The 13,253-nt window shown below is 45.2% G+C and overlaps 1 protein-coding gene across 5 annotated transcripts in view; it reads right to left on the reverse strand.

The window, feature by feature from the left end:
- DIS3L2 (DIS3 like 3'-5' exoribonuclease 2) overlaps positions 1 to 13,253 on the reverse strand; it is a 388,020-nt gene that overhangs the window by 23,447 nt on the left and 351,320 nt on the right. The window lies entirely within an intron of this gene.

Raw genomic sequence — 13,253 nt, forward strand, 5'->3', positions numbered from 1 at the left:
TAAAAACTCTTCTCTCTGAGATCAGGAATAAGACATAAATGCCTGTTATTGTTATGTCCAGGAAATACTGCACAGTGCAATAGGGTAAGAAAAAGAAATACATGGCATGAGAACTGGAAAGGAAAAAAGCAAAACTGTCATTATTTGCAGGGGACATAATGAGGTATACTGGAAATAAGCATCTACACTGAACTGAAATATTGTTATAAAAAACCTACAAATTATTTGAACCTAATAAATAAATTTAGGAAAGTCATTGATGACAACTAGGTCAATAAAAATAAATTGTGTTTCCTCGTATTGGCAACAAAGAGAAAATTAAATTTATAAATACCATTTAAAATAGTACCACAAATCAAATACCTAGGAGTAAATCTAATGGAAAATGAGCAAGAGCTCTAACAGAAAATTATACTGAGGAAAATTAAAGAAGACCTAAATAGAGGGAGATACCATGTTTATGAAGACTCATTATTATATGTGTTGATTTTTCCCAAATTGATTTACAGATTCAAAGCAATCTCAATATAAATCCTAGCAAGTTTGTGTACATGTATGTGGCAACTGACAATCTGATTCTAAAATCTATATGGAAATGGAACGGGCCAAGAATAGTGTCAATGCTCTTTACAGAAGAAGTCCAAGTTGGAAAGTCTGGCTCTACTGGACATCAAGATTTTTATAAAGGTACAAACATTAACCTAGTATGGTACTGGTACAAGAATAGACATATAAAGCAGTGAGACAGAATGGGGTGCAGAAACATACCTGTGCATATGAGTACTTTGTTTCTGACAAAAGTGACAGTGCTAAGCTATGAGAAAGTATTTTCAAAAAATGATGCTGGGTCAATAGATATCCATATGAAAAAAATGAACTTGCTGTACCATTTTCAAAAATCAATTCTAAGTAGATTCTTTTAGAATATAGACAAAGATTTCCTAAATGGATACAAAAAGCATTTAACCGTAAAAAGATTGACACACTGAACTCCATTAAAACAAAGCATTTCTGTTCATTAAAATGACACCAGAGACAGTAAAAGAGCAAAGTACACAGTGGAAGATATTTGCAACATGTATAAGCAACAAAGAACTGATATCCAGAATATAGAGAACTATAAATCAAGAAGAAAAACAGAAATCCCAGTAGAAAAATAGGCAAGAAATTTGAAAAGGCACTCTACTGAATGGCCAATAAATAGATGAGCTCTCATACATTGCTTGTGGAATTACAGATGATTCAGCAATCTCACTCCTATTACATACTCAAAAGTAACACATATGTGCACCAAAAGACATGTACAAGCAGAATTATTTATAATCACTTCAAAATGGAAACAACACAAACATTGACTGAACAACTGCAGATTGGATAAAATGATGGACTATAGATGTAACAGCAAAGATGAATTCTCACAAACATAATGCTGAAAGAGAAAAGCTGGTCACAAAAGAGAATATAGTAAATAATTCCATTTATATGAAGTTCAAAGTCAGACAAAACCAATCTATAGTGTTAGGAGTTATGATGGTGGTATCCTTTTGGGAGGAGAGAGGGGTACATGGGAGGCTCCTGGAGGCTGTAATGTTCTATTTATTACTTTTTTAATAAATGTTTTTTGGTTAATTGTCATTAAACTGCCCGTCAGACCCCTGAGCTCCAAGCTGAGTGCTGGCGTCAGACCCCTGAGCTCCAAGCAATCCTCCTGCCTTGACCTCCCAAAGTGCTGGGATTATAGGTGTGAGCCACTGCACCTGGCCATATTCTCTTTCTTGACTTAGATATGTTCATTTTCTAATAGTTTTCTTGAATTAGATGCTTATAATTTGTACACTTTTCCCTATGCATGTCATAATTCAGAAATAAGTTTACAAAGTAAGATTATAAAAATCTAATTTCCAGTATGTGCACTACAGAAAAAAATCGCAGAATGCATAAGTCACACTACACGCTGAGACATAGACCAGTGTTCCTGCATGTGTACACTGATGTATGCAACTGGTCTGTGGCTAGCACAATCTGCCGATTTTTGTGGCTTCCATATTTCCTTGCTTGGATCAGTTCAGGCCTCAGAAAGCTAGCAAGAGCTGAGGGTCTAGTGATTTCTACAAAGGGTCCTGAGCACCACAGCTCAGCAGTATGGGAAACCTCTGCCGAGGTAACTGGGTGCCATAAAACATGACTTCAGACTCTGTCCCTCCCTGGTTCTCCCAGCAGATGGGGAATGGGCACTGACTCAACACAGCTGATAAAGAGCTCTTCCTTGTCCTGGCCCCTTGTGGTTCAGATTCCATGTGCAGGAGAATGGGTGACTGTCACTGCAGAGGTGATAGAAGCAACACAGGAGGCAGCTGTGCTGCCCCAGGCCTTGCTGCCCTCCCTGCTCCTGGACCCATGGACAACTCAGTGCCACTTCTGTGTGCTGTTCTAGAGCCCCACACCTGCTTGCATCAGATAGCTCAGGTAGTATCCAGGGAGAAGCCCGCTGGATGGTCCTCTTATGTACAGCTTGACCTTGCACAGGGCACCTATCAGGGCATCCATTTCTCTCTCTCTAAAATGGGAGTGTTCATACCCTCTTCTCTTCTTCCCACAGACAAACTGAGGTTAAATGAAGCACTGCATGTTAGCAGACAAAATATGATTGCTGCTCCATGGAGTGAGGTGAGAAGAGAGCAGAGCATAAAGAGCCACGGCCATCCCTCTGCGTGGATGGACGGTGGAGAGACACCCTCTTCACTGAACACTACCCGCATCCAGCCGTGGAAATAGGAGTTGTGCCTGCATCGTGCTGATGCCAAACACGAACGGCTGTGGTGGAACAGTGAGCTCACACCTGCACTGTGACTGGCTGACTCCCACGTGCACAATACAGCTGCAGGCTTGCTCCCATGAGCTCACTCCTGGCACCTCTCTGGCTGCGCCACTCCCAACTTCTCCTGAACCCCTCCTCTCCCTTGATTTCCAGCTCCCCTTTCTCCTAAACTAGGGCTTCGTCAGGAACAAGAAAGGCCTTCTTAAGCTAACCTGGCAGTGTCTGGAAGGCCTGGAGGCTCTTGCCCTCTGCAATGAATGGCTCTTAGGTAACACTGCCGCTAAGCCTGAGGAGTTGGCATCCGTTCCAAGGTGCAGACAGAAAGTGTCATTTCCAAAGTACTGGGAAGTGTTGGTGCCAGTTTGAAGTTGTCAGGGCTGCTGGGAAATATTTCTGCTGCTTATTCAGGATGAAGGAAAAGGCAAAGAACCAAGCAGAGGGGGAAACTAATTAGACGCAGGACTTGATCCAGGAACACCCTGCTCTGTCCCCTTCTCAAGTGCCGCAGCCAGGAAGAGGCATCACTCAGATCTACTACTGACAGTGTCCCCAGCTGCAAGTGCTCTGACCCACCACTGCATCTGCCTTGAAGCCACACTTCCTGGGGCTTGCCTCCTGGGTGCTAATGCAGGCCAGGTCCTGCAAGATGTGAGGATCCTCCAGCAGGCAACTTTGGCTCTGGCTTGAGGACTTCCCGTCAGTGAACCTTAAAACTGGGCTGCAGGTGGGAGCCCTTGTGCAGGCCTGTCATCCTAGCTGGTGGGGGTGCTGAGGTGGGAGGATCCACCTCAGCCCAGGAGTTTGAGACCAGGTTGGGCAACATGAGACCCTGTCTCAAAAAAACAAAACTAAACAAAAAAAACCTGGGCCATAGCCTGAGACTCTCCCTACCCAGCCCTCCTTCCTTCCCAGATTCCTTCACAAGGGCCAGACTTGTGTCGAGGTCTGAAGGCTCTGCCTTCTGCTGCTCTCTCCCCTTTCATCCTTCACCGGCATCTTCCTCCACACGTTTCTCGACAACTAATCCCATCTCAGCATCTGCTTCTTTGCAGATCTGAACTGACACAAGTGGGACAAGAGTGGGTGTGAGAAAACAGGCAGAAAGATGGAGTTTGGGGAGTGGCTCACTCACTATCTAGGGGGCAAAGGCGATGCTCTTCTGAGTAGTGTGTGGGCAGGGACAGGCCCTGGTACAAAGCTAGGCTTAGTTGCTCAAAGACTCGCCAGTAGTGACCTGGGAAGAAGCCCCTGAGTCACTTTGTGATGATGCCAGCACTGGAAAGCCCTGGGAAGCACATTGTCTACAAGGGCTGGTTGCTGTAAGGTGAAGGAAGCCCCGGGCCTGCCTCTGTTCCCTCCCATCATCCTTCACAGGCCTTCCCCCAGCACATCTCTTGCACATTAATCCTGCCTGGGGTCCACTTGTCAGAGCACCTGAAATAACCCACCACATCCTCCATGAAACACAGAACAACAGAAAGAGAAGCGCAGTGTGGTTTCAGGTCTGTTGTGTCTAGAGAGTGTGTTCTGAGACCCCGGGGGGATGCCGGGCAGGCTCAGCCCCCATGGGCAGGAGGCATGTTGGGAAGCAGAAAGGACTATGTGCTCGGGTGCTGGGGAAGAGAATCCAGGTGTCCTTACCCAGACAGGACAGTGGCCTGAGCTACCTGTGAGCTGGGGAGAGGATGTGCAGCCCAGAATTGCCCTATCCTCTGGAAGGCTGCAGGTAGTACTGTCCTTCAAGGTAGGCTCACGAATGCAGCACACACTTGAGCGGAGGGAAATCAATCCCACAGTGCAGTTCTTTCTCATACAGCTAGAGGCCAGCTAGTGAGTTTAATGATGTGTGTTTCCGGGTCCCAACGAGTCAGGTAGCTAGGCAGGAAAAAGTGAAAGATTTTCTCTTGGTAGTTTAACAAACTAACCTGTTCTAAGAGTAAGACTGGAGTAAGGTGGAGGACCCGGCTGTGAGCGTAAAGGAGACTCTGAGAGGTTCGCAGGCACAAGGGATCTGCCAGCAGCTGCTGGCCTCACTGCCTGGACCATGTGAGGCACAACTGCCAGCAGAACATGGGAGCGGGCACCCCAAAGCTAGGGCCTGGGTCTGCCAGGGTCTACCACAAGTGCCACTCAGGCAGGTACTCAGGGCAACTGCACCCAAAACTACGAGATGTTTATAGCTGACACAGCCATATCACACACCACCAAGCGGATGGTGACCTGCTGTGTAGCGTGACTGGCTTAACCCAGGACTCTGATGACAAGTCAGAAGCTGCCCACCTAACCTGGGGTTCATGAGGATTGGAAATCCTGGAATTTCCCAGGCAGCCTTCCTGAGCAGGCCTGCTTAGAAAAGGCTGGAATCAGCACTCGCTGCAGCTTCCTGATGTGGAGAGAAAGGCAGGTTCCATGAAGGCATAGCACAGGCTTTGGGATTTGCCACAACTGGGGCAGCAGCCAGGTTCTGCCCTTGACCTTTGTGGACCTGGCAGGTGAGCCTCTTCAGACTCGTTGGTCTTGGTATTTATTTATTTATTTATTTATTTATTTATTTATTTATTTGAGACAGAGTCTCAATCTGTTGCCCATGCTAGAGTGCAGTGGCACAATCTCAGCTCACCACAACCTCCGCCTCCCAGGTTCAAGCAATTCTCCTGCCTCAGCTTCCCAAGTAGCTGGGATTACAGGCAGGTGCTGGCATGCTCAGCTAATTTTTTTTTTTTTTTTTTTTTTGTAGTTTTAGTACAGATGAGGTTTCACTATGTAGGCCAGGCTGGTCTCGAACTCCTGACCTTGTGATCCACCTGCCTTGCCTGCCAAAGTGCTGGGATTATAGGCGTAAGCCACTGCACCTTGGCCTGTTTTTATTTTTTATTCTGTAAAATTGTGAAAATAATAAAACCTCTCAGACTTTCACTGGTTTTACTTTTATTTTTTATTGTGAATATCCTCTCGAATGGTTTTAGACTAGAAAGAACCTGGGTAAGCCTCTTGCCTGATGTCTGTGGGCACTCAGAAGGTGGTAGTTCCCATCGTGATTATGGTACATGGATAATAAAGTCTAGATGTCATGCAAGATTGCCTTGCAATCGAATTCAGCTTCCACAAGTTTGTCTGACATGTTTAATGCTCTTCATGGCTATCGTTGTGCTTCACTATCCGGCAAAAAATGGTAAGAAACTGATATACGTGACTGTAATTACTTCTATACTTAAGAGTTAAGCCTGCCGGGCGCGGTGGCTCAAGCCTGTAATCCCAGCACTTTGGGAGGCCGAGGCGGGTGGATCACGAGGTCGAGAGATCGAGACCATCCTGGTCAACATGGTGAAACCCCGTCTCTACTAAAAACACAAAAAATTAGCTGGGCATGGTGGCACATGCCTGTAATCCCAGCTACTCAGGAGGCTGAGGCAGGAGAATTGCCTGAACCCAGGAGGCGGAGGTTGCGGTGAGCCGAGACCGCGCCATTGCACTCCAGCCTGGGTCACAAGAGGGAAACTCCGTCTCAAAAAAAAAAAAAAAAAAAAAGAGTTAAGCCACATTTTTACAGCTTCTTTTTCCTCTACATTAGCTCTTCAGAATTCATAACTATCCACGGAGACAGTTTCCCTGATGCCATGTGTAATTTGACCATCATCATAATCCTACAGCAAATGAAAAGACAAAGTTGGAAAGAAGTTTGACTCCCCGGTAGCCATGCTCCCTCCCTTCCTAAAGGGCTAAATCAGGCCCTGCGCCTTCCCTTCATCAAGCATTACTTGCTGGTAGTGAACTAGGCACTGTGGGTACTGAAATGAAACAACAAGATGGTTACCTCAAAAGCATCAGCCCATTGGAGGAAGTCAACAAGTAAACACACGACTGAAAGGCACAGTGCTAAGAGCTGACACAGAGCAGACGGGCACGGCACAGGGCCATGGGGAAGCCACACCTGACCCAGCTTTGGTGGTGCCTGCGAGGGGTGTGGAATGGTTTCCCAGAGAAACACCTAGCTGAGAGTGGAAGAAGTAGAGGTTACCTAGATGGGTGGGCAGGGGGGTTCTGGGAAAGAGGGATGTTCTAGAAGCAGGAAACGGCATGAGCATACAGGGACACGTTGTACGTGGGAGCTCAAGGTAATCTGGTACAGACAGCGTGCAGGGTGCCGGGGCAGGAGGACAGGATGGGTCTGTAAGGCTGCCTCACTGCTGAGAAGAGCCCAGTCCCTTCCACTGGCGCATGGGCTTCTGTTGGCAGCATCGGCGTTTATTCAGCTCTGTGGTCCCACGGCCTAGAACTATACCGGTATGCAGCAGGTACTCTCTAATACATTTGCTAAAACAGTGAACATTTTTAGGTTTATTCCAATATCTGGTCTGACAAGATGGTAGACTGAATTGATGTGGACCTCCTTCCCAATAGAAACATACAGAAATGATAGATTAAATATACAATAAGAATAATTTAAATATATTATTGAGTACAGAAGAATAATGGGGAAATTCCCAGACTCATGAAGTGAAAAAAAAATTAAGTTGGAGCTGTAATTTTTACCATGGCAACTGGGCCTAAGAACATGAGTTTGATACAGTTACAGGAGGTAAGATTTGAATGCATGCAGGAGGCAGAAGACCTGGGCATGGAACTGGAACTGAGATCCCCACATAAAGCCAGGATCCTGGGGGCTGTTGGTCTTTGAACAAAGCACCAGGAAGACCTTCCTGACAGAGCAGAAGAATGTCTGAATATGGCACAGACCAGAGGCATCTCCTATGGGAAATGGAGATGCCAAGCCCACAAGGCATGTAGGTGTGGAGTCTGAATGTGGACTACTCAGGAGGTGGGACTCCTAAGCCAAGAGTTAACACCCAAACTAGCAGGACCGTGAACCTCCCCAGGTCTTGGCAGAACATATGCAAACATCATGAGGTAACACATCCACAACCCACAGTATGTGGAACTCCCACTAAACACAATCCCTACTTAAGATAATCTTTTTGAGATGGAGTCTTGGAGTACAATAGCTTGATCCTGGCTCACTGCAACCTCTGCCTTCCAGGCTCAAGTGACTCTCCTGCCTCAGTCTCCCGGGTAGCTGGTCTTACAGGTGTGTGTCATCACACCCAGCTAATTTGTGTATTTTTAGCAGAGACAGGGTTTCACCATGTTGGCCAGGCTGGTCTCAAACTCCTGACCTCAGGTGATCCACCCACTTCAGCCTCCCAAAGTGCTGGGATTACAAGTGTGAGCCACTGTGCACAGCTTTAAATGATCTTAAGACAAAAAACAAACTGCAAGAGAAAATGAACCACATAAGGGTGAGTCCACAGACACAAGAAATAAGAGAACTGGCATTCTTGGAACTAGAACTAAAAATCTCCAAACAACTGGAAACAGGCTATAAAATAAATATAATCAAAACAATTCAGGAGATAAAAGAAAGAATAGAAATTATAATTGAAGACTAAGACACCAAAAAATTAATTAATTAATAATAGACTGATTTTCAAAACCAACAAACAGAACCTCTGAAAATTAAAAAAAATTAATAAAGAAAATTACATATAAAAACCAAACATTAGGCCAGGTACAGTGGCTTATGCCTGTAATTCCAGCACTTTGGAAGGCTGAGTTGGGCAGATCACTTGAGGTCAGGAGTTCGAGACCAGCCTGGCCAACATGGTGAAATCCCGTCTCTACTAAAAATACAAAAAGCCGGGCGCGGTGGCTCAAGCCTGTAATCCCAGCACTTTGGGAGGCCGAGGCGGGTGGATCACAAGGTCAAGGGATCGAGACCATCCTGGTCAACATGGTGAAACCCCGTCTCTACTAAAAATACAAAAAATTAGCTGGGCATGGTGGCGTGTGCCTGTAATCCCAGCTACTCAGGAGGCTGAGGCAGGAGAATTGCCTGAACCCAGGAGGCGGAGGTTGCGGTGAGCCGAGATCGCGCCATTGCACTCCAGCCTGGGTAACAAGAGCGAAAACTCCGTCTCAAAAAAAAATAAAAATAAAAATAAATAAAAATACAAAAAAATTAGCTGGGCGAGGTGGTGCATGCCTGTAATCCCAGCTACTTGGGAGGCTGAGGCAGGAGAATCACTTGAACCCAGGAGTAGCATGTTGCAGTGAGCTGAGCTCGTGCCACTGCACTCCAGCCTGGGCAACAGAGTGAGACTCCATCTCAAAAAATAAATAAGTAAATAAATAAAATTAAATTAAAACATTCATATTGGGAAGGGTTATTAAACAGGAGATAGTACACTGCTACAAGGAGAATAAAGTGACAGACACTTTTGAGGAAGTTTCCTACAATGCAACACTAACAGATATGGAAACATAAAAAAGAGAGGAAAGATGAAATAAGATGGTGGGTTTCTAGCAAGTTCCAGAAGGAGAGATTAGAGAGAACCAAAGAGAATCAAAAATAGACAAATATTTGTAAATGAGAACTATACTGAGTCCTAAACAATACAACTAAAAATGAATCCACTCAGACATAATGTAGTAAAACTGTAGAACACCAAAGATAAAAATAAGGTCTAAAAAGCAACCAGAAGGAAAAGACACACACGTTCACTCAGGGTGCAGAGAGTATAGCCCGGAGACCAACCAGCTAACAGCAGGAAAAACAGCTTGCAAAGCAGCTCCACGGTCCTGGCAGTAAGAAGGAGGGTAGCAGTGGGGATCGAGAGAAAGGAGCCTTCTGGACAAAGCTCCTTGTCTGTGAAGGTCACCACCAACCAACTCTAAAGTCAGACGCATTCACCTTCCTCATCATCGCTGCCACAGCACTCGATTCCTACTACTGCCAAGGTGCACACCATCCCACAGGGTACTGCTTTGCTACTTAGGTCATGCACTGGGTCTAATGTATCTTTGCCTCTCCCACATAACCCACTGTACAGAACAGGGGCTTCATAAATGTGTAACTGAATTCTCACAAATCACTTATTCACTGTTGAAGGCCTTCTTCCTTGTCCTATATCAAGAGACCTCCAAACTTCCAATTTGACAATGGCTCTCAATCACTCCATGATTAACTGGATTTAGTATTAAAGACAGCTAACGTTTTCTGCAAGAGAGAAAAAAAAGAAGTTGGCCCTTGGGTCCACGGGTGGTGAATGGTGGTATCTGCCAGGGGGCGCAGGTGAGACCTCACACCTTTTAGATGCAGATTGGAACAACGTTTGGGAGGCTGATAGAATAATTCAAGGTGGAAAGCTTTATTAGTTGAACCCAAGACACCACAGGACAGCTTCTTGCTTTCTTCTAATGACCTCAGAGCTTTAAGAATGTTAACCTGAGACTGTGCCTCTAGTCTTAGAGAAGTCAGGTCCAAGTCACATCAGAGATAAACCCCAGAGGCAGACATTAGCCCCTTTGTATGAAAGGAGAACAGGATGGCATAGAGCCAAGGATCAAAGCTATCAGGCACCACCCATGGATCCGAGGTCCACCTCCTTTTTCTCTGTTGCAGAAAACTTTACCTGCTTTTGATATTGAATTCAGTTAACCAAGGACTAAGAGAATCCAGAAAACATAAAAATGGAGTGCCCATTTTCCAGGCCATTCCATTTGAAAGGAAACACTATTTGGGAGAACCATCCCAACAGCCTCAGCACTTATTCAGAACAACTTTTTTTTGCTAACAGATTGAATATGACAGAGATGAATGCTAAAATGATTATAAATTGTATTTCAGGGAATACCCAAAAGGGAAAAGCGGTAATTTCAATAATCAGTTGTACCAAACTAATATTCAAGCTGGCTTTTTCATCTGTAGAATTTCCTCTCTCTGTTGGTATTGCCTTCACGTTACTTGGCCTAAGACAAGGGTCTGGGATGAATATCTTCATTTCCTAAATGCCACTATCACACCAATATTTGGATTCATGTGTTGTAGGGAAAATGACCATAAATGGAAACAGAGAACACAGACAGGGAAGAGTCTGGGGGAGAAGAGAAGCCATAGTCAGGATTGTGGGGTCCGCCATGCTTCACAACTCATGAGTGAGGAGAGAAGTCTGCCTTTTTTTCCTCCTCCTCCTCCTCCTTCTTCTCTTTCCTTCTCCTTCTCCTTCTTCTTTTTAATACTTCTGGGTTTTTGTTTTTGTTTTGGTTTTGAGATAGAGTCTCCCTCTATCTCAAGTCTCACTCCACGCTGGAGTGCAATGGTGCGATCTCGGCTCACTGCAACCTCCACCTCCTGGGCTCATGCGATTCTCCTGCCTCAGCCTCCCAAGTAACTGGGATCACAGGTGCCTGTCATCACGCCCAGCTAATTTTTGTATTTTTAGTAGAGATGGGGTTTCACCACATTAGCCAGGCTGGTCTCAAACTTCTTACCTCAGGTAATCTGCCCACCTTGGCCTCCCAAAGTGCTGGGATTACAGGCATGAGCCACTGCGCCCAGCAGGAGTCTGCCTTTGATGGTGTCATACACAACAGAAGGTTGTGAATGGCAGGTACACCAGCCTCTTCCCTCATCAGTACGTTGTTAGCTGCAGACTTTCTGGGAAAATGGGTCATGAACCAGTTTTTCTCTTTGGGAAGGAGAGGCAACCAACATTTCCTATGGGCATTCTATACATGAGGCTGGTGATGACACATTTCAACATGACATCAAGCCTAGAGAGCCCCATGTAATCCTGCCAGAGAGGCATTATTAATCCCACTATTTTGAACAGATCAAGAAGCTAGAGGCTCAGGCCAGATGCAGTGGCTCACGCCTATAATTCTAGCATTTTGGGGAGCCAAGGCAGGTAGATCACCTAGGTCAGGAGTTCGAGACCAGCCTGGCCAACATGGTGAAACTCTACTAAAAAATACAAAAATTAGCTAGGTGTGGTGGTGGGCACCTGTAATCCCAGCTATTTGGGAGGCTGAGGCAGGAGAATCATTTGAACCCAGGAGGCGGAAGTTGCAGTAAGCCGAGATTGCACAATTGCATTCTAGGCTGGATAACAAGAGCAAGACTCTGTCTCAAGAAAAAGAAAAAGAAAGAAACTAGAGGCTCAGAGAGGTTAGGAAAGTTATCTAAGGATTGAGAATGAACCCTAAGACTGACTCTAATATAAGTAAGAGAGAACCAGAGAGAGCAGTCACTGAAGTGTTTGATCACCATACTTTTCTAGATCATGACTCCTATCTGATTTCCTACACATATACTTTCCTTTATAGGTTTTTTGGGGCCAAAACTTATTCATATTTATAAACCCTAAGTTATCTTCTTACATTGCTTGGTCTGATAATGTACTAGGAGCTATGGATAGACCAAGACACACAGCTAGGCCAGGCATGGTGGCTCACATCTACAATCCCAGCACTTTGGAAGGCTGAGGCAAGAGGATGGCTTGAGCTCAGGAGTTCAAGACCAGTCTAGGCAACATCATGAGGCACTGTTTCTATTATTGACTATATACATAAAGAGCTAGGCTATTTTCTCTTCTTACAGTCAAAGACAACCTAAGTTGTTGCCACTGGATATGTGAACAGCTAAGACATAAACTTAAAGGACACAGAGCTGGTACCCTTCTCCCACTGAACAAAAACTCTGCAACCTTTTCCCAAAGAGCAGAGAGTCCAGTCAGAATTGTTAAAGGATGTCTGGTCAATCCTTCCTATGATTAATTAGGGGTACACAATAGCTTACTATGGAATTCTCCTAAAGATAAATTACAAAGAGTTATCATGTCTTGAAGGTACTCTCAATGGAGATGTGGCAATGCTAGCCGGTAGCCTATCTTCTACCCATAACAGTGCAAGAGGTCTTGAGGTAGGTGCAGGTTTCTCTTCTGGAAGGTAATATGCAGTTTTACTGGCATGCACCTGTTTGTTTCCTTCCACTGTATAAACAGCCTAGATATTTAGACAATGAGACCAGAGTATATTCTAGACTACATTCTCCTCAAGTCCACGTTGGGACTGCTCTTGTCATTGACTGGTGTTTCTAAGTAACACTATGGGTCAACTGTTTTCCATCTATTCTCTCCTCAGAGTAAACATAATGTTGACTCTGCTTCTCACAGCTGTGGCAAGTTACCCTGAATGAATTACTTTAGTTCCCTAGACCTTAGCTTCTGCAAATATGACAATAATAAAAGAACACACCCGGGGCTGTCATGAGGGTTAAGTGAGATACAAATGTGAAGCCCTCAGTACTGTGCCTAACACACAGGAGGTGCTCAGTGGTGGCTGCCGTCATTACCATTACTGTCATCATCAGGGCACATTCCCTGTGCCTCACTCACCACCACTTTGACTGTTTCACTAACAAAAATACATGGTCAAGGAGGCAGTCTGCGGCTGGGTGCAGTGGCTCACACCTGTAATCCCAGTACTTTGGGAGGCTGAGGTGGGATGATTGCTTGAGCTGAGGAGTTCAAGACCAGCCTGGGCAACAGAGGGAGAACCTTGTCTCTATTAAAATTTAAAAATATTAGCTGGGTGTGGT

This window comes from Saimiri boliviensis, chromosome 5, assembly GCF_048565385.1.
Source record: "Saimiri boliviensis isolate mSaiBol1 chromosome 5, mSaiBol1.pri, whole genome shotgun sequence".
Lineage (NCBI taxonomy): Eukaryota > Metazoa > Chordata > Mammalia > Primates > Cebidae > Saimiri > Saimiri boliviensis.